Below are 21,851 nucleotides of genomic sequence, written 5' to 3' on the forward strand. Positions count from 1 at the left end.
CCACCCCCTCGCCCGTGTCCCAGGCTCAGCTCGAGCCCGTGACCAACCCCTCGCCCGTGTCCCAGGCTCAGCTCGAGCCCGGGACCACCCCTCGCCCGTGTCCCAGGCTCAGCTCAAGCCTGGGCCCTCCCCCCGTGTCCCAGGCTCAGTTCGAGCCTGGGACTGCCCCCTCTCCCCCTCAGGTCCCAGGTTCCACTCGAGCCCGGGATCGCCTCTCCCTCCCTCCGAGTCCCAGGCTCCTTTCGAGCCCGGGACCGTCCCGTCCCTCCGGGTCCCAGGTTCCGCTCGAGCCCGGGACCTCAAACCCGAAATTGTCCCCCGCCTAGCCCTGGACTACGCCTAGGCCGAGGACCCCATTCCCCCGCTTGGACCGGGGACCACACCCAGGTCTTGCAACACCGCCCCCTCCCCTGCCTGGATCCGGGACCACGCCTAGGACCCTCCTTTCCCGCCTGTCCCACCTAGGCACGGTACTTTTTTTAATTTTTCCTTTTTATATTAGAAAACATATAAATTACTTCGTAATTGCATTCTCTTTATGTTCATCTTCTCTTATATGCTTATCTTTTTTTTAATCATTTTACACTCGACTTTCATATATGTTGCCCAATTAATAGTATAATAATTTTGACTCTTCTTTCCCTATTTAAGGTAACATAATAGCAACTAAACTAAAGTGAATGAAGTATTATATTAGACATATTCTTACCCTCATGTAATAATGGAGACTGGGAACAACCTTGCATGTCAACTCCATGGCCGCAGTTATGGCAAGAGATTATGTAAGAGGCACTGAAAGTTGAAAAGAGGTTTCAGAAACAAGTAAAATACTTGCAGTACAACAATAAAGTGAGTACTCTAGCCACTACAAATTTGTCATGTTCAGAATTACTTTAGCATAAGGCCATTTTGTTTCTGACCCATCACTGTGAATTCAAGCAAACACTTCTCCGAGAGAATCATGACACAAAGTCATTATTCATAGGCCAGCCATGCATACTAATGATCAGGAACCAGATAACCCAATAATCAATTGCAGACAAGTAAAAAAAAACACATATATGAACCACATTAGCTTTAAGTTGCCAACAAAAAAAGGCTCATCAATTCATGTTTCCCTAAAGTTAATTATTTCATTGTCCTTTTGAATTGCATAAGAAGCATTTAACTAACAAGAATCAAACTACCCACCTAAATATGGTTCTTCAGATTTTAAGTTCGTTCTAGGCGAAGGGCTATAATCCCAAGGCATGCCATCTCCAGTGCCACAAAGTTGGAGGTTGGCTTATCCAGTTATCCTACTAATATCATGCCATCAGATTAGTGATAGTAGTTAGGTAACCCATGAGCTATCGAGCAAGATTGAAAAAGCGATTTGCTTCGAATTTATAAGAAATTACCACGGATAAAGGAAATAGGATCAAGATGCCAATGCCATCTATAGTGCCACAAATTTGGAGGTTGGCTTATCCAGTTATCCTACTAATATCATGCTATCAGATTAGTGATAGTAGTTAGAGGTAACCCATGAGCTATCGAGATAGATTGAAAAAGCGATTTGCTTCGAATTGATAAGAAATTACCACGGATAAAGGAAATAGGATCAAGATGCCAGCCTGATAGAAATTCCTGAAAGCCCTTAAGTTATAATGTGCCTATTTTGATGACAGATATTTCAGATTCCCAGTTGATAAAGACTTGAAGGGTGAACTCTTCCCATAATACTGATGCTCAAGAGTAACGATAGCAGCTCCAAACTTCTTTGCTAACCTGTTAGACATGAAAGGCTCAGAAGTATTCTTCAGGCGAAGTACACATATCCTCATCCTACACGACAAGTCGTTGTCACAGCCACAACATGTTTCTATGTGCTTGTTGTTTGTCACTTAACCAGAATATTACAAACTGGAACTCAATGCCAAGGTTTTTTGGATTCAGAATAACCTCGGTATAAAATCTGCATTATTACGTGGGTGCTCGGTTATCATTTTTGTTTTTCATAAAATAGAATCACGTTCCATGTAACTTATGTTAGAAATCTTGTATTATTTTACACCAGGTATGACGTGGAATACAAGTACTTTGTATTAGCAATAAAGATACTGGCATCAAAGTGACAAACATATCCTTACATTTTAACTATAAAAAGCGAAAACGTGATTATAATAGATAGTAAGAATTCCTAATAATCTTGTTTTACGGTGATTGCAGAAGGGGCCACAATCTTCAAAACCTTAATAAAAGTAGTTTCATTTGACAAAAAGAAGAAGGTTCCTGTTACTTTCTTCATTAAATAGGATTTTTCACTGAACATCGTACTTTAAAATGACAAAGAAGGATATAGCAGATAGCACAACTCAAAAAGGGCTCCCGACAACATCCTTGAAAAGAAGTACATCGTCACTGAGACACCAAGCGGAGGGAAAAAGAAAAAGAACAAAAAATAAACACTACCATCATGCAAAGATACCTCACCTCCCCACCCACCCACTCTTATCGCGGTATCATCAAATCAATAACTGATACTAGTTACGGTCCACTTTCTATCAGCGGCAGCATGTCGGAATATAGTGTATTTTGGAGAATCCGATACGGAGTGAAGAATCCACACAACTTAGAAAATGTGTACAATGCAAAAAGGGGTGTATAAATACCCTTAATACAAGAATTGCTCTAAAATGAGTGTACGACAAAAAGGGTTGGATAAATTAAATACCCTCAATTCAAAATCAAGAAAATCACTCAAGAATTATTCTAATACTGAGAGTACTACGAAAAGGGGTTGGGTAAAATTACCTTGAATATTGATTGGAGTTACAAGAATCAGAATCTTCCTCCATCAATGTATTTGCTAAATCACGCGGCGACAATAAGGGATTAGTTCTTCTTGAAAACGGTACGAATCAATGTGAAAAATGTGTATACAAATTCAAATTTCTTATAGTATTTGGGAGAGCCAAGTTACTTCTTCTCCCCAACAAGAAGAAGAAGAAGAAGCAGCATCAGTAATACTAATAAGTTGTTTACAAATTACAACGGCTCGTTTTGTCTGCTTTAAATAGGGGAGATCGAAATTAAAAGAGACGAGGTTTCGAGTTTAAATGGGTAAATGTGATTAAAAAAAGAAATAGTGTTTTTTAGTTCCATATTTTGTTATAATTGAAATTGACGTAATCAATTACCAATTTAATAATTATGGTGACAAGTTTGTTTGTCACAATATAATTATAAGTTTATTATTTGATTTCATAAAATGTAATTACATGATTACATTAAATTTTAAAAATAAAAAGTAATTATCAAAAATTAAAAATTAATATTAGATAAATAAGGATCTTTATAAATAATATTAAATTAATTATTTAATATATATATTATATTATAAAATATATTAATCAATAATTATGTGTCCTTAATTAATATTATCAAACAATAATTGATTTATATTTTTTAAATTAGCATATTTTAATTAAATTAATCATAAAAATGTACATGATTTTTAAGAACGTCATGAAATACATTTTTGAGTCATAAAATTATTAAAACATTTGACAAAAAGATAATCTATGAATTTTAACTAAAAATGAATGGCTTGCAATGTAAAATATCAAGTTAATACTACTAAAATAAATAAATTGAAACTGAAAATATAGCATAAGTTTAAAATTTAAAATAAAAAAGTAAACATAATACTCTTATCTCAAATTTCAACACAAATGTACATAAATATAATTAAAAAGAAAGAAAAATATAAATTTACAACCTTATTCAACAAAGAATTCTACTTCAATTTAAAAATTAGAATGTTATATCTAGGACAATAAAAATAAAAAGAATTTACAATAATAGAAATAAAACATCATAAATAAAAAAATAAAAGGTAACCAATTTGTAATTACATCATCTAATTATCAGCAATTCACAGCTCATGAGAATTAGAGAGTGTAACTAATTACATCCAAATACATGCCAACAAGTAGTTATCTGGCCAACCAAACATGTCAAACTGTGTAATTATACTAAATTTAATTCACACGGTGATTTTCCAAACATGTCTTAAAAGTTGTTTCAATAATTATAGAAGTTATTTGAAAATTCTGTGAAATTATTGGGACAACTAATATAGTTATCGAATAGCTGCGGTCTGAAGGATTTAACTACTAACTTAATTCATATTGCAAAATTCACTTGTCCATTTTATGTTGTTGGAAGGATATTCTTGCTTAATTTTTTTTTTCTTTAATAATGTTTTCCGCATCGACGAGGGAAGGGACTAATTTGTCAAATTACTCCTTCTGTTTCATTGTACTCAATTTATTGTTTAAATTATGAAATCAAGAAAACTTTATTCTATTTTTTTATTTATACCGTTAGTATTTAATAACTATATAAGTAGTAATAATAATAAAATTTAGAGTTTCAAAGTATTATTAATAACATTAATTTAGTAAAATATATTTATAATTGAAAAATTCTTAACGAATATGTCAAGTCAATAAGAATCAAGCAAAATGAAATGGAGATGGTACATTACTTTTTTTTAATTTGTCCACTTTTTAAATTGGTCTACATGAATAATGTTTAGAGTTTCGCATCTCAATATTCTACTCTTTTTTTTTTTACAATCTATATTCTACTTTTCAAATTCAACACGTTTTAGACAAAAATCAAATCTTAATAATTAATAATAAATTACATGAAAATGAGTAATTGATGTGAATTTGAGTTCTTGATAGATTAAGTAGTATACTATATATCTTATTGACTGAGAACATCCCTCACAATATTTATTGAAAAACAGTGATGAATATTACTAAATTGTGATACGAAAAAATCATAAGCCAAACATGATTGTAAGATATCTAGGATTGATTTCTAATGTCTCTCTCAATTAATACTTAGTGTTCATTTGATTGGGAAAGTGGGATTTTCATAATTAATTTTGAGATTAGTTATTCCATGATGTAGATGAGATAACTTATCCTGTCATTATTGATACAAGAATAATCACGGATATGAACTTATGAGAATGTGTGTTAGACCCGAGCCTTGATGTGTGCAATTAAAATGTAAAAGAGATCCAAAATACACCAAAATCAGTTCACTCTTAACACTTCATGGGCGTCTCCCCTTAAGGGGTACTATGGTCATTTTAGCTTCTATTTTGTAATGTACTATATAAGGAACATTTTAGGTCATTTAGTCTTAGTTTTTGAGAATGTTGTAATTCATAAGACACGAAGAATCACAAGTTCTCTCTCTAAAGAGGCTTGGCCGAAACTAAGGCTTATACAAGTGTGGAATCACTTGTGTTTGCATTTTGCTTGGAAACATCGATGCTTGGGAGGTGGAATTCAATCTTGTGTCTTCGTAAGAGATAGGTTTTTGTTGTGTGTAGTGTTAAGGGTCCAAGAGTCTACCACATTTTTGGGTTCTTAAGATTACATTTTCATTGGCTTATCTATCTATCCTCTTTACTTTTATTATAATTTTGTTAGTGTTTTGTGTCTTGTAATTACAAACTGTTGGTTGTTGTTATCATATTGTTATTGTCACCATCTTGTGTTGTTAACGTGGTTTGGGATTGGTTGATTTGGTGTTAAAACATCTTGTAATTTCTTCCTTGTTGTTCTTGTTTTTGAATCCGAGAGTGGTCATCAAAAGGGTCCTTGGTTCTTTGAACTAGTGGACTGTTTTGGTGTGTGTTTCTTGTGTTTCCTTGTTTTTAGTGTATCAATTATGGTGTAAATGGTGGTATAATTGTTGAATAAAGAGCAAGAAGATGCAGAAATTGGACCAAGTCAGCCCATTAAGCTAAGAAAGGCCCAATGTATAATCTGATTAATATCAGTAGGAATAATTATTTATATTAGTTAACAGTATAAATATACTCACTGTACAAAATGACAGTTAAGAGATTTTACACTTTCTCTTTCTATCAATGATCAATAATCTCTCTTCTTCTCTTAGCTCACAAGTTCTTCTTCTTTTTCAACCTTGAAAATCTACTAAAGGTACTCTGTTCATGGTATCAGAGCCTAGATCAATGGCCGACGAAAGTTCTTTCTCTGTTCCTTTGTTTCACTGCTATGTATGAAAGTTTCAGGAATTGGGGATTTGTTGATAAAAATCACTCAAATTGCTAAATTCAAGGTTAAATTTTTGTAGGATTGCTAAATTCAATTACTGCATAATCACAACAAAGAATCAATCGCTGTGTTGTGTTTGAAATCACTGTAAGCTTCTCATCAATTTGTCTATATATGCGTTTCCGGAATACTCTGACTGTGTTGAGAAATTGGAGTAGATACTTAAGTGAAATAGCTCATACTAGCACTGGAGCTACAGATAGAGCAACAATAGGAAATACTAGTATCCCAACAACATGTCAACATATAGATTACAATCATCCATTATTCCTACAGTCGACTGATATTAGTGGAACATTGATTATTTCGTTTCAATTAAAAGAAAGTGAGAATTACACTGTATGGAGTAAATTCATACGAATTGTGTTATTGGGAAGGAACAAATTAGGATTAGTGGATAGTACGTGTACGAAAGAGTCTGTACCAGATAGTCTACGATATCAGTAGGAACGTGTGAATGCTATCATGTTGTCATGACTGATGAACTCGATAGCAAGCAATTTTATAAGAGGTGTTGTTTATGCCATAAATGTACAGGTTGTGTGGCAAGATTTAAGAGAAAGGTTTGAAAAAAATTGATGTATCTCGAGCATTCAACATTCATCAAGAAATTTCCACATGTACTCAAGACACTCAATCAGTTTCCGTGTACTACACAAAGCTTAAAGATCTTTGGGATGAATTTGAGTCTACGATTCCAGCACCTAGTTGCAATTGTGATAAGTCCAAGAAGTTCATCCAATACTTATAGAGACAAAAAACATATCAGTTTTTGATAGGACTGAATGAGTCATACTCTCAAGTAAGAAGTCATATTCTATTGTTGAGTCCTATATCAAGTGTTAATCAAACGTATGCAATGGTAATGAGTGATGAAAACCAACGAGCTATGTCAGTTACCTCTAATTCAGATGGTCTACTTGGTTCTGTAGCTAACAAAAATCAAATTTTAGGAGAGGCTAATGCTATAGTAATGTATACAAAGTCTGGTATTGGAAACATAAGGTTTAAAAGGAAATACAATCCTAACTACAATCCCAATGCATTTTGTGATCATTGCAATTTAAAGGGACACTATAAAATGGACTGCTATCAACTGATAAGATATCCACTATATCATCCGAATTTTGAAAAAAAAAAGAGAAGCATGAGCCGAGACATTATGCTGAAAAAAATGAGACAAAAGTCAATTCTGACAACAGGTATAATTTCAAAAGAGGACCTGCTGCACACAATGTTATTATACAAGATTGGTATCAATCAGGTGAATATGGTTAATATCAGAGTTATAATCAATGGAACATTTATGGAACTACTACTTTGGCAAGAGCTGTTCATGTGCCAACTCAACACTATAACTCTACATAAGGAAACCAGCTGAGGTACGGTGAAGGTCCCAGACTCACTAAGACAATATGAACATTTATGTTAGCATCTCGAAAAGGACACTATCAATGCTCAAGAATCAGACTATGCAACTACTCATTCAGCTCATATGACAGGTATCTGTAGTTCTCTGATTGTTACCACTAATCCTCCAAGTTGGATTATTGACTTAGGGGCTACAAATCATATGACATATGACAAGTCTATGCTTGACACTAACATATTAACACACACAGGAAAATTAAAACAAGTGGTGTTACCAAATGGTGAACTAAGTAAAGTATCTCACACTGGTTCTAGCAGTATCTCTTCAAGAACCAAAGTGCATAATATGTTTTCTGTTCCTGAATTAAAATTCAATCTGTTATCTGTGGCAAAACTAACCAAGCAATTGAATTGTTCAGTTAAGTTTTATCCTGATTTTTGTATTTTTCAGGAAAGGTGAAGGAGATTGGTAAACAACATGATGGCCTCTATTATCTTTTTGGACACAATAATACTAAAGAAAAAAATATCAACTATATCAACCTGGTGGTCAAGGAGGATATTAGCCTCTGGCCTAAGAGAATGGGGCATGTCTCTTCTAGCATTTTAATCAAACTACTGTCTAGTAAGAGTTCTAGTGTAATTGAGTTTGTAAATGAATGCATTGTATGTCTCTGTGCAAAACAAGTTAGGATTTCTTTCCCTATAAGTGCTACTTTTTCTGTCAAACCTTTTGAATTCATTCATATGGATGTCTGGGGTCCATATAGGACAACTACTACTGGTGGATATAAGTCCTTATTGATTATTGTTGATGATTTTACTAGGTTCACTTGGGTTTTCTTGCTAAAGCTAAAGTCTGAGTATTTCTGCATATCAAAAATTTCTTAGCATGTGTCAAAACTCAGTTTGATACTGTTGTGAAAATAATAAGGAGCATAACAGAACCGAATTTGTGAACTCTTTGTGTCATGATTTATTTACTAGTTTGGTATAGTTTATAAAAAATCTTGCCCTTATACTCCTCGGTAAAATGGAGTTGCTGGAAGAAAGCAAAGGCATATTCTTGAAGTAACAAGAGCTATGGGATTTCAAGGTTCTATCCCTATTAAATTTTGGGGTTATTGTGTACAAGCTGCAGTTTATATTATAAATAGATTGCCATCACAGGTTATTAACTATATTTCTTCTTTTGAGAAACTGAACAATAGAAAATGTTCTCTTATCCATTTGAGAGTGCTTGACTGCCTTAATTTTGCAAAAAATTTACAAAAAACAGACAAGTTATAGTCTAGATCTAAGAAGGTTGTTCACCTAGGGTATTCTGACACTCAAAGGGGATATATTCTCTATGATCTCAATAATAAAACATTATATGTAAGTAGAGATATAGAGTTCAAAGAAAAATTCTTTCCTTTTGCTCATTAGAATATAGAAAGTTTCACTTTATTTCCTAGTCCTAACATTATTTATAAGAACTCCTCTATGCCTATAAATAAAACTTCTAGTATGCAGATGACAGAGGCAAACAACAACATCACACACACACTACTACTGAGTCAGTTGAACCACAGAAAATTATACCCGTGCAACATGCTGAAGGATATAATGACCCTTTACCTAATTAACTTGCATCTTTCGTACCTACAAATCTGTCAGAAGAACTCACAACTAGGTTGTACCTCCAATACCTAGAAGGTTTACCAAAGGGACTCATTAACCTTGTTGGCTTAAAGAGTTTGTATCTCTAATCATGGATAAAGATAAACCTTATTCACTATCCAAATACTTAACTTATGACTATCTTCATCCTAAATATACTTTATTTATAACTGTTATATCTGTTGTGATTGAACTAACTACTATGCAGAAGCAATCAAAGACAACAAATGGGTAGAAGCCATGAAAATTGAGATAGATGCACTATAGCAAAATAAAGCCTGGAACATAGTTCATCTACCTCAAAACAAAACTGCTATTGGTTGCAAATGGATTTATAAAGTCAAATACAAAGCAAATGGGGAAATAAAAAGGTACAAGGCTAGACTTGTGGCAAAGGGGTATAGTCAACAGGAAGAAATTGATTACTAAGAAACCTTCAGTACAGTTGTAAAAATAGTGATTGTTAGGTCTATTCTTATAATTTCTACTGCTAGAGACTGGCATATACATCAAATGAATGTATATAACGCCTTCCTTCAAGGTGACTTACATGATGAAAATCTACATGGACCTTCCTTAAGGATTTCAAAGTCTAGGGGGAATGAAGCAAGTTTGTAGACTTAAGAAATCCTTGTATGGATTAAAACAAGCTCCAAGACAATGGAATAAAAAGCTAGCTGAAGCATTACAAAAGAATAAGTTTGTTCAGAGTCCGTATGACCATTCTTGTATACCAAGAAAATTGAGAAAAGATTTATTGCAGTATTGATCTACGTAGATGATATGCTCATAACTGGGAATAGCTTAGAACTAATTACAGATACAAAAACTATACTACAAAAGGCATTTAAAATGAAGGACTTGGGAGAGCTAATTAAAATACTTCTTGAAAATTGAGTTTGCAAAGTCTAAATCGGGAATTGTGATGCATCAAAAAAAGAATGCCATGGAATTAATTTCAGAAACTGGACTTAGTGCTTCCAAACTATCAACTGCACCTATGGATAGCAACACTAAGTTCACCACCAGAGAATATGATCAGCAAATGGTAAGGGTCAAACATCAAAACATTGAAGTAACAGATGAACTTATAGAAAATCAAACAGGCTATCAAAGGCTAATTGGAAAACTACTCTACCTAACAGTCACAAGGCCTGACATATCATATAGTGTACAAACACTCAGTCAATATCTACATCAACCAAAGAAATCACATATGAATGCTACTCTCAGAATAGTTAATTACATAAAGCAACAACCTGATCTAGGAATCCTACTATCCAGTAACATAGAAGACAACCTATCAGAATTCTGTGATGCTGACTGGGCAATGTTCGGTCACAAAAAGGTCAGACAGGCTTCATTATAAAATTACGAAACTCTCTGATCTCCTAGAAATCAGAAAAACAAAATACCATCTCCAGAAATTTTGCGGAGGTTAAATACAGATGTATGACCACAATAGTCTCTAAGTTAACATGGATAACTGGTTTAATAAAAGATCTTGGAGTTCAGATACAGTTACTAGTAAATGTATATAGCGGCATCAAATCAGCTATTCAAATAGCTGCCAACCCAATGTATCATGAGAGGACCAAACATATCGAAATTGATTGCCATTTTATAAGAAAAAAATTTCAGAAAGGACCGATGAAATCTGAGTACATCTCAACTAAAGAGCAACCAGCTAATCTTCTTACAAAGAGCCTAAATAGACCTCAACATGAACTACTTATGTCCAAGCTAGGAATGATCAATATCTTCACTACTCCTAGCTTGAAGGGGGCTTTTGAACAAAGAGCAAGAAGATGCAAATATTAGACCAAGTCAGCCCATTAAGCTAAGAAAGGCCAAATGTATAATCTGATTAATATCAGTAAGAGTAATTAGTTATATTAGTTAACAGTATAAATATACTCACTGTACAAAATGACCGTTAAGAGGTTTTACACTTTCTCTCTCTATCAATGATCAATAATTTCTCTTCTTCTCTTAGCTCACAAGTTCTTCTTCTTCAACCTTGAAAATCTTGACTACTAAAGTACTCTGTTCCATAATAATTCAGATACTAACGAATACCTCATACTAAACATGGTACAAAATAATTCTTCATTTTATACTTGTTCCATAGAAGCAAAAGTAACATATATATGATGTGGCTGGATGTTCAGATTATTTCTACAAGATATTGCCAATGCAGGATCTTAATGTGGCTGGAGTTAAAGTCCTAATTTTAAATTTTTCTAAAAAACTTGTAGTTGTCATGAATGTAATTAAATAGGTATCAAAAGTTGTATTTTTAGCTAAAATGATCATATATAGAGACCAACTAGACAAAGTAAGATGACTTTTTGGAAGATAAAAGAAAGATGAGTGACTTTTTGACCAATTATTGTAGATTGAGTGATCATTCGGAGAATCAACTCCAACTTATTAGACAATTCTTGAAATCTTATACTCCTAATAACTTTAACAATATACTAACCTGACACATTATGTGCATGCATCCTAAATAAGTGCTCCTTTAGGATTTGGGCATTCTTTAAAACTATTCATTCCTAAAAAATTAAATATAATTTTACCAACTTATACCTAATTTAATTAAATTTTATCTATTTTTCAAGTTAACATTGATTAATATATTTAAACTCAAAGACATATTAAAAAAATTGTTATAAAGGAATGGAAGGAGTATAAAACTTGACCATTAAGTTTGTTGTCCTAGGAACTAGTTTGTTAAGCTTGGTACACTAGGAAACTGATCCATTAAGCTTACTACATTTAAACTTACTACACTATGAACGGATTCTTTAAGCTTACTCTATTATAACTATCTCAATTGACTAGTTGTTGTGTTTTGTGGACGTGGTGAAAGCTTTTTGTACTATGTTTCAACAGTTAGATTCTCTTTAAAATTAAGAGTGCCCACAGAAGAGGGTTCAAAAGTAAATATACGAACAAATCGAAGGGAACTCAACATTAACTATATACATATAAAAAATAATTTTAATCACGTAGAAATAGTTTAATTTTTCGTCGTATGAACCTCCGGCCAAAGGGTAGCTCCGCCCATACTCACTACTAGCTACTACTTTTTCCATTGTAATTTGTTTAGATAATACAAACAAAATTGTTTTTTCCCCACAAGAAAAGCAGAGAGTAATACAAACAAGTAAGTGTTTTGCCCCTAGAAACGCAAAGAGTAAATACAAACAAGTGTGTGTTTTGCCCCCAGAAAAGCAAAGAGTAATAGAAACAAGTGTTTAACCCCCACAAAAGCAAAGAGTAATAACAAACAAATGGTTTGCCCCCAGTAATACAAAAAATAATATATTCAAACAAATGTTTTGCCCCTAGAAAAGCAAAGTGCAATACAAGCAATTCTTTTGCCCCTAGAAACAGAGAGAGTAATACAAACAAATGTTTTGGCCTAGAAAAGTAAAGAGTAATACAGACAAATTGTTTGCCTCTCAGAAAAGTAAAGAACAAGGCTTAGAAGTTTCAAAGTGGTTCCCACCACGGCAGTCGTTGCAATTTTAATGAAATGAAAATGCCAACATAAATCCATAATATTTAGTATCAATTCCTAAACCAAGGTTACTCAGGTCTAGTGTTTACAACAATTCAATAGCTCATGACATGTGTAAATATCGTTTTACTATAGTTAATTATGCATTCTTACACTGTATCACTGAGCAAGTATTCAATAAGTTATACGTAAAAAATTTCACTAAATAGATATTCAACAAGTCATACGCAAAAAATTCATAAGTTGTCATCAATATTTAAAAATTAAAAAGATAAGTAGTTTGTTCAGATTGTAAGAATCCTCCATCACACAAAAATTGTGAATTTAAATCAACAAAAAACACAAAAACACAAAATTCCTAGCGGATTTTTATTTTTAAGAAAAAGTAGAGATTAAATAGACAAATTTGCAATAGATTTTTATATTTTCATGTTCTTTATTTATATTTTTTTACATATGAAGTGACCTTTTGACCCATTGGTCAAGTACGTCTCAGAGTTCAACCATTGCAAAATTTATTGTTAAATAAAAAATACTAGTTCAAATCTTTCAAGCTTTATTTTTAATTCAAAGGAAAAAATGGCTAGCCGTATTTTCAAATAACATGTTTCGTCGAATTTAGTGACGGAGATATAATTTTTATTAAGTATCTAAAAAAAGATAAACACATTAATAGTGTCAAAAAATAAGAGGGTCAATTAGATATGAGCGAGTTTATATACTCCTTCCTAACTAGCAAAAGCTGACTTCTTAATATAGTCTCTCAAATCAATATTTTTGTTTGCGTTTTTCTCAATTCATCTTCATGGATCATGGAAAAGAATTTGACATAGATATAAGAATTATCGTTGTATCATCATAAAATTATAAATTTAATTATGATTACATGCAAAATAAAATTGCATGCAAATAAGCTCGACTTGTTAGAACTCATTTCCAGATAAATAATGTATAGCAAGGTTTTATTGAATTGAATTTTCTTTTTCACCAAAAAAAAATAAAATTGAACTTTCTTTTATTTATTTTTTGGATGGCAGTGGGAATGAGGCTTTGATTAGAGTACAATTAAATCACATCAAATTGATCAAAGTATAAATTAATTAAAGCTCACATCAAATTAACTAGACTAAAAATTAAATGACATCAAATTGATCAAAATACAAATTAATTAGAGTACACCAAATTTATTAAAGTACAAATTAAATCATATCAAACCTAACATGTTTGATTAGAGTGTTCCACACCCTCCAATGAAGCTAACCCCTCCAAGAAAATGTGTCGTATCACATCAACAATATATATATACACAAAGCATAATTTTGATCTTAGATACATAACTTAATTTTTGGATGAAGTAACTTTGAATAATCCTTTCTGCTCCATATAAATCCATCCTTGAGTGCAATGGCGGAGGGAGGATTTCTATTAAGTGATTCAAACGCAAGAAGAAAAAAATAATTAAAAACCTTCGTGAATGAATCTAGAACTCAAGACCATGAGGCCCTTTGTGTGAAAGTTTGCACCTCTGTCATGGAATCAAGTTTTTTACTTGTGTCAGCGGGGGTTCAATTTAATATATATACATTAAAAAAAAAAAAAAAACTTCACCTATATATACATACAGCATAACTTTTTAACGAAGGAAGTTTAAATAAACCTTCTTGAGTCCACGTAGCTCCGCCCCTGCATGAGTGGCTGGGAAATGGTTTTGGCGAAGTGTTAGTATCGTTTAATGCTTTTTGCAATTCTTTAGGGAAAAAATACTTGCTGAAAGTTTTGACATTGGGTGGATGTGACATCACTTCATTTAAGAATAGTATGCTGAGTTTAAGTGGCTAAATGGAATATTTGATGAGTTTAAAGAATTGTTTATAGGACAAAATTGAGAAATAACATACTTTTTCTTTTAATTATGAGTTTCATAGCAACATTTCATAATTACATAATATAACAAATTATATTTTGTATTCTTGCGAACTATTGCTATAAAAATGCAAATACATATGATTTTTATCGTCCTTATGATCGAAATGTATTTTATATTTTTGCAAACTGTTGCTACAAAAGTACAAATACATACAAGTAAATATGCTACAAAATCTAATTTAAGAAAAGTGTTATTGCTTTTTGTAATTTAATATTTAAGTATACTACTTTATGTATTTTTTCCTTATTTATATACGAGATACTTTACCTCGTGCCAGCATTGACCCAATATATGTTATTTGCGTTATTTCAATTTATGCAGTACACGTAGCATTTGGACTGTCAAATAATTTTTTATTAATATAATTTTTAAAATAATTTAAGTTGTTAATCATTGTAATTATAGTACCTTTTACATAATTATCAAACAATTTATGTTACTCGCTTTGTCCTAATTTTAGAATTTAGAGAGTCAATCAAATTTTTGCTAATATATTTTTTAAATATTTTAAGTTGTTAATCGTTGTGATTTATAATATCTTTTAATGTAAATTCAAATAATTTATATTGTTTACTTTATCGCAACTTATGTGGTACTATTAAAATTTTGAGAGTCAATCATATTTTTACTATATATTTTTAAAATATTATAAGATTTTTATAGTTATGAATTATAATTATTTATTTATTTTCATAATTTTTAAAATATATAATATTTTACCAAAATAAAATAAATAAATTAAAATAAATAAATTACTAAAAGTTCAAAACATATTAAATTCGAAAACATCATTTGGACCAACAAATTACTAATTAAATTAAAATATTAAAACATGGAAACTATAAAATTTCAAAACTATCCTCAAATTTGTGTGACATAAATATAATTTAGATAATCAATCATATTTTTAGTATGTTTTTAGATATTTTAAATTCTTAGCTATTGTAATTTATAATATTTTTATTTAGTTTTCAAATAATATATATATTACTCTCCTTGCAATTTTTTAGGGCATTGATAGTCAATTATATTCTTAAAATAATTCAAGTTCTTAATTATTATGATTTATAATACGTTTTATTTCATTCCAATTTAAGTGAAAATGAAATAATTTCTAGAGTCACCCAAATTTTATGATTGAAGCAACGAAGCAGTATGTCCTAAATGGCTTATAATACCTAATTAGAAGTGATATAGCAAAATTACTATACAAAAATATTTGTGATTTTTTTTTTAAATAAGTATCATATAAGACTTCATGTTAATTTAAAACATCAAGAACTAATCTATCATTTTGTGTCAATTTTATTTTTTATTAAATATTATTAATTTTTTAATACCTAAATGACTTATAATAAATAATTACAAGTGATATAGTAAAATTATTAATAGTAGTAATTACGGTTGAAATAGTTGAAACAGACATGTAATAAATATCTATTTTCCCTTTTTTAAAATTAAATATTATTAATTTTCTTATATGTAAATGATTTACAATAATTAATTAGGGGTAATATAGTAAAATCATGAGAAAAATACTTGTAAAAAAATTTAAATGAGTCTCATATAAGATGTTCTATTAATTTATCATTTAAGTCTATTTTATTATTTATTAAATATTATTAATTTTTTAATACCTAGATGACTTATAATAATTAATTAAAGGTGATATAATAAAACTATAATTAAAGCAGCTGAAACGAACATATCATAAATATCTATTTTATTTTTTTATTAAATATTTTTTTTATATATAAATAATTTAAAATAACTAATTAGGAATAATATAAACTGACATGTTGATGAAGAGTTGCATGCTTCTTCACACTTATTAATAGTAATAAATAATATATATTCAGCCTATTTGTTTCATTTCTTCCACGGGACCAGGCATATTCTTGTGGCAATCGAATTAAATAACCAGATGTCCCTAGAACTTGGAGATTAAAGTATTATTCTTGGTTTTAAAAAAACAATCATGTCATAGTCATACTGTTTAGTGATTTAAATAGTATTATTGGTGTCTCTCCATTTAGTTGAATGTCATCATTCTTCTATGATGATGTTACTGCTCAAAAGACAGAATGGTCAGGTGATAAAATCTGGATTGTCTCTCTGAAGAGAAATCTTTTCAAGAACACCTCCCCTTCCTTCCCCAAAACAGATTAATATTAGGTGCACACACATCATCATAATATGTATCCAAAAGGCTAATCTAGAATTTTTAAATTATTAATTCATCATTAAAAAAAAGTAAAAAGATGTATTAAGTGAAAATTGAACCTTTTCTAAAGGTGAAAAGTGCTACATTAAGTGCATAACTTAGTCTTCTAATTGTATTCTGGAGGTCAATAAATAATATCCTAGTATCAATTTTTAAAAATACTCCTACACATATAAAATATCTAATTTTATACAAAAACCACGATTGTATGTGTTTCGTACTTTAGTCTGTAAATTCGTCCCTTCATTATTGAGCGTTGGACATCGCGTGTAAGATATATACTTATAGCCTGTTTGGAATTGCTTATTTCTCAAAATAAGAACTTATTTTGAGAAAAAAACACTTTTTTTTAAAAAAAAAGTGTTTGGTAAATTTGTAAAAATGCTTTTAAAAATAAGTAGAAACAGTTTTTTTGCTTCTGGGAAGAAGCAGAAAATTTCTGCTTCTCATAAAAAGCAGAAACAATTAATTATTTTTTTATGATAAATATATCTCTATCACACACACATATATATACCTTATTAATTGATTAACATATCTTCCACGTTTGATTTTTAAAATTTTACATTTCATACTTACGTCATTATTCTTTATGATTTATATATTGTTATTTTATTTTCACTTATTTTTTAAAAATATCATTGATGATGATGACTAAAGAATATATAAATTATTTTAGAGTACGTACTTTTTAATTAAATAAAAAAATTAATTAAAATATTAACATAGATATTTAGAATAATTTTTTCTATAAATTGATTTTAGTAATAAAAGCTATTGATAGATGTCTTTTTTGACCATTTGTCTCAAAAAAAACACTTCTTGAAAAAGACTATTCAAACATAATTTGATTATCAAAATCACTTTTCGAATGTATTTACCAAACACAAATTTTTTTTTTTAAAAGCACTTTTTTAATAAATAATTTTATAAAAGTGTTTTTTAAATAAGCAATTCGGGCAATTAGATGAGATATATGGCCACGACTTTTGCTTAATTTGCATTTTGATTGAAAAGTTGTCCCCCTAATTGTTGGTTTTCTATGTACTTTTGTCCGCCAGTTATTGAAAATTGTTGTTGACTGTTACTTTGCTGTTATTAATTGGAATTTTCTGTTGTCACAGAGTTTTTAAAATTCGTTTGATCATGAAAATAGAAAATATATTTATTTTATTTGATATTGGTGTTGTATATGACCATAGTACATTGGAAATGAGCTATTTTTGAAGCTGAAAAATATAAAAAGTGAAAATAAATTTAAAAAATATAGAATTTTATGAAAATTAAGTTATTTCATGAAATAAAAAAATAGATTTTTTTAATGTATACAATGAATCCAAAAATAGTGAAAACATTTTTTAAGGTGTTTTTTAAAAAATTTAAATATTGTAAAAATGTATTTTAAAATATTTATGATCAAATAAGTATTCTAAAATAAAGTGAAAACATCTTTCAAAATATTATAAATAATATTCGTGTTCAAACACCTACTTAGAATAAGAATAGGCAATTAAGATTCAGACTTAAAAAATGAGGAAAAGGATAAAAGAAAAAATCTTAGAGGTCGTTTGGTAGGCCGTATAAGAAGAAATAGTCCATGTATTAAGTGTGGTATTAATTCATACTATATTTGGTAGGATTTTAGATCAATGTATTACTAATATCATGTATTAGTTATACACTCAACACGGTATTATAGGGTGTATTACTAATACATCATAAATGGGGGTATTAGTAATACATGGATCTTAATACCATGAGATTAGTATGTGCAAAGAAAAGAATATCCCTCAAATTCTTTTAAACATTTTTTTATTTTCTTAATTTTATTTTTTATATTTTTACTAATAAATTTATTCCAATAAATTATTTTACAAATTTTACTATTATTTACAAAAATGTCCTCAAATTTCTTTAATTTTTTTCTAAATCTTTTTCAATTTATCCAGTATGAGTTACTTCTTTTCAATTTATCAAAATAATAATATCCCTCCAAATAATTTTAGTTACAAAAAAAACTACTTCATTAACTCAAAAAAAAAATAATTATTGGTCAAAATTCGAAAGCAAATTGCATACAAGCTTTAATTTTGTAAATAGGATATTCACAAATAAAAATAATTTTTCTATTTAAATGTAGCACTCTATAGAATACAATTCTATTTTAGTAATGATTTTATTATTTCATCCAAAAGTTATGCGTACCTCCCTCTAACTTTAAAACAACACAAAGTGGGAATAACAAGCAAATGATGAACAAACAAAGAAAAAATAATAATAATTTTTTTTTTTGTAAGTGAATGATTAAATCTTAAAATTCTAAAGTAAATAATTAGTTATATTGTTCACTTTATAGGATTCATGGGGTTTGGCCATAGATATTCCAAAAACAACTTCAAAATTGTTTTTGAAAAGTGAAAACAACTTTTTGTTGTTTTCACTTTTTTCCAATTCCAATTTCAACTTTTATTTTTATTATATATAACCCCAAATTTTTAATATTACACAAAAAAACATTATTAACTGCACAACCATAAATAATTGCCAACTACCCTCTCGTGATGTTTTTTTTTCAGAATTCATGAATAATTGTTTTAACGTTTTACTCGTGGGGATCATTAACTGAAGTATATGGTTTGAAAACCAACTCATCATTCGTTTATTGTCTTCTTATTATACTTTATTTTGCTTTGCCTATTATTTTAAGCACGTATGATTGCTTCAATGTCAAATACTATTGTTTTTATATCTCTTACACTTACTGTATAATCATCTCTGTAGGGTGATAATCGTTTATTCATCCATATAACATTCTGAATGAATACACGTACAAAACTTGTGAATACTGAAGCGAACGTACATTAATGTAATGCCTTGATACGTTAAGCAATTCTGAAGCAATGAGTTGAGCTTTTTGAGGACCTCCTTGTGCATCTTGATAGATCACGACAACAAGTATTGGGAGATAATTGACCAATATGTTTTATTGCGTACCTGTACATACATTTGCAATATAGTTTCGACCGCATTTTCTTTGGATTGTATAGTGTAGGATTTGCAAAAGCTAGATCCTAAGATGAGTTTGTTTCATGTATTAGTCACATTAATCTCTTTATGTTTGTTTTCAGTCGTGGTTGACACTTCGATAAACAAGACACTAGCTTGGGAAGATGTGAAATAGAAGTTGTTTAGTAAGATTTTTAAGCCAAAAGACAAATATATTTTCATTATTTTAGGTATATTTTCATTTTTAAGGTCAGGACCCCTTCCATCATTGATGTGAAATTCTGTCCATTCACGAATTAAATCAGTAGATAAATTAGTTGGACAATTTTTATAGTTTTAAAATGTTTGGGGCATAAAATTAAATTTAAAAAAGACTTTTCAAAAGTCTAAAAACATATTTCAAAAATACATGGCCAAACACAACTTCAAATTTTTTTAGTTTTTATGTCCAAACGCCTACTAAAAATTTTCCCTTAAATCAAGGGCGGATCAAGTATATTCGTGGCCTAAGATGAAAATTAAACGGAGGTCTTAAACGCCTAAGCAAAAATCAAACGGAGGCCTTAAATTTTTAAGAAAAAATAACTTTTTCAATAACTCTATTTTCAAAATTATATGATCGATTTTTTCTAATTATTCCCTTTTAAGTAATAATATAGGAGTAATTAATACATTTAATCTTTCTTGAAACATAATACTCTAGATATATGAATTTCTTCTAATAATTCTTTTCTTTTACAGTATATAAAAAATTATTTTTTTATAAATAATATGTAATTTTTATTTAAAAAATTATAATATATTATCATAAAAAATGAGATCTCTCAAATTTGGAGGTCTAAAGCGGCCACCTATTTTTACGAAGTAGAGCCCCCTTGCCCTTAAATGATGCATACACAACACGAATCTTAAGCCAGTAAATTTTAAATACCAGATTGTTAAACAAAGGAAAGAAAAAAGTGGAACCTTTTGTTTTCTTCTTTGAATATATTAAGAAAAAGAAATATTTCCATCAAGCTGACATGGACTAAAAAACAATTTGATGCTGACCTAACGAAATGTAGAAATGAAAATTTTCAAATATAGTGGAAAACTTTTTAGAAAGAAAATAGAAAAAGAAACTGATATGCAAATAGTGTTTGATTAACATATAGGAGTATTAATTAAACCAACTTTGAATATGCATGCAATTTTCAATCACTATCAATTTCCTAATGCAAGGTAAATCTGTAAAAATGAAACAACCACCGTGAGAAATATAAGGTTAGAATATTTATATTAAATTTTTATGATCGAAGCATTTTCTCGAATACTGAACATAACAACAATCACTGATAAAAATACAAGGTTAGACTATATTTATTAAGTCCTTATGACCGATCACTTTCTCAAACTTTACGTAAAGCGAAAAATTTAGTGCACGAGACAACCTTCTTATTTTTTTAATCATTTTCCTTATGAGAAGGATATTTTCATATTTGTCTTCACTTGTTAAAAAATCTATTGGAAAATTGAAAACTGAGGTTGGATATAAAATATCTTTGCCAATCATAAAGGATATGAACAGCAACATATCAACCATACCAATATAAAAAAATTATATTTTTTAAAAAAATCATTCATGTCCTTTTGCTCTATTTTTTAATAGAAATTTTAGATTATCAATTTTTACTTTAAAAATAAATTCAATTAGCAGGAATGAATACATAAAGATGGTGTTTAAGTAATAGAAAATTAGTCGCGCTAAATATACAAAGTGATTTGAGAACTAATACTTTTATTTATAGTGATTTAAATGGAAAATTATCAAAATGACTTTCTTACATGTTACACTTTTCATAGAAAGTTCAAGGAAAAAAATATATAATGATCCAATCTTCTTGAGATAAAAAGGAGAACATGTAAGTATAGATAGAAAAAGAACCTGTTTTTCACACAAAATTAAATAGCAAAATTATTTCTTTCATTCACTTTTACTTGTCG

General features: G+C 29.9%; 1 long non-coding RNA gene across 2 annotated transcripts; it reads right to left on the bottom strand.

Moving 5' to 3' along the window:
• Positions 1–161: 161 nt before the first annotated feature.
• Positions 162–3,100, bottom strand: LOC107866019. 2 transcript variants are annotated; one of them, XR_001672754.2, is made up of 5 exons: positions 2,797–3,100; positions 1,584–1,770; positions 1,401–1,482; positions 1,192–1,301; positions 162–792 (listed from the first exon to the last, which is right to left on the bottom strand). It is a non-coding gene; the product is annotated as an uncharacterized LOC107866019 (long non-coding RNA). The 2 variants fall into 2 exon arrangements; XR_007053754.1 differs by lacking the exons at positions 1,192–1,301; positions 1,401–1,482 and having other exon boundaries at positions 2,797–3,091.
• Between the last annotated feature and the right edge of the window lie 18,751 nt (positions 3,101–21,851).

The sequence above is a fragment of the Capsicum annuum genome, chromosome 3 (assembly GCF_002878395.1).
Source record: "Capsicum annuum cultivar UCD-10X-F1 chromosome 3, UCD10Xv1.1, whole genome shotgun sequence".
NCBI classification, from domain to species: Eukaryota; Viridiplantae; Streptophyta; class Magnoliopsida; order Solanales; family Solanaceae; genus Capsicum; species Capsicum annuum.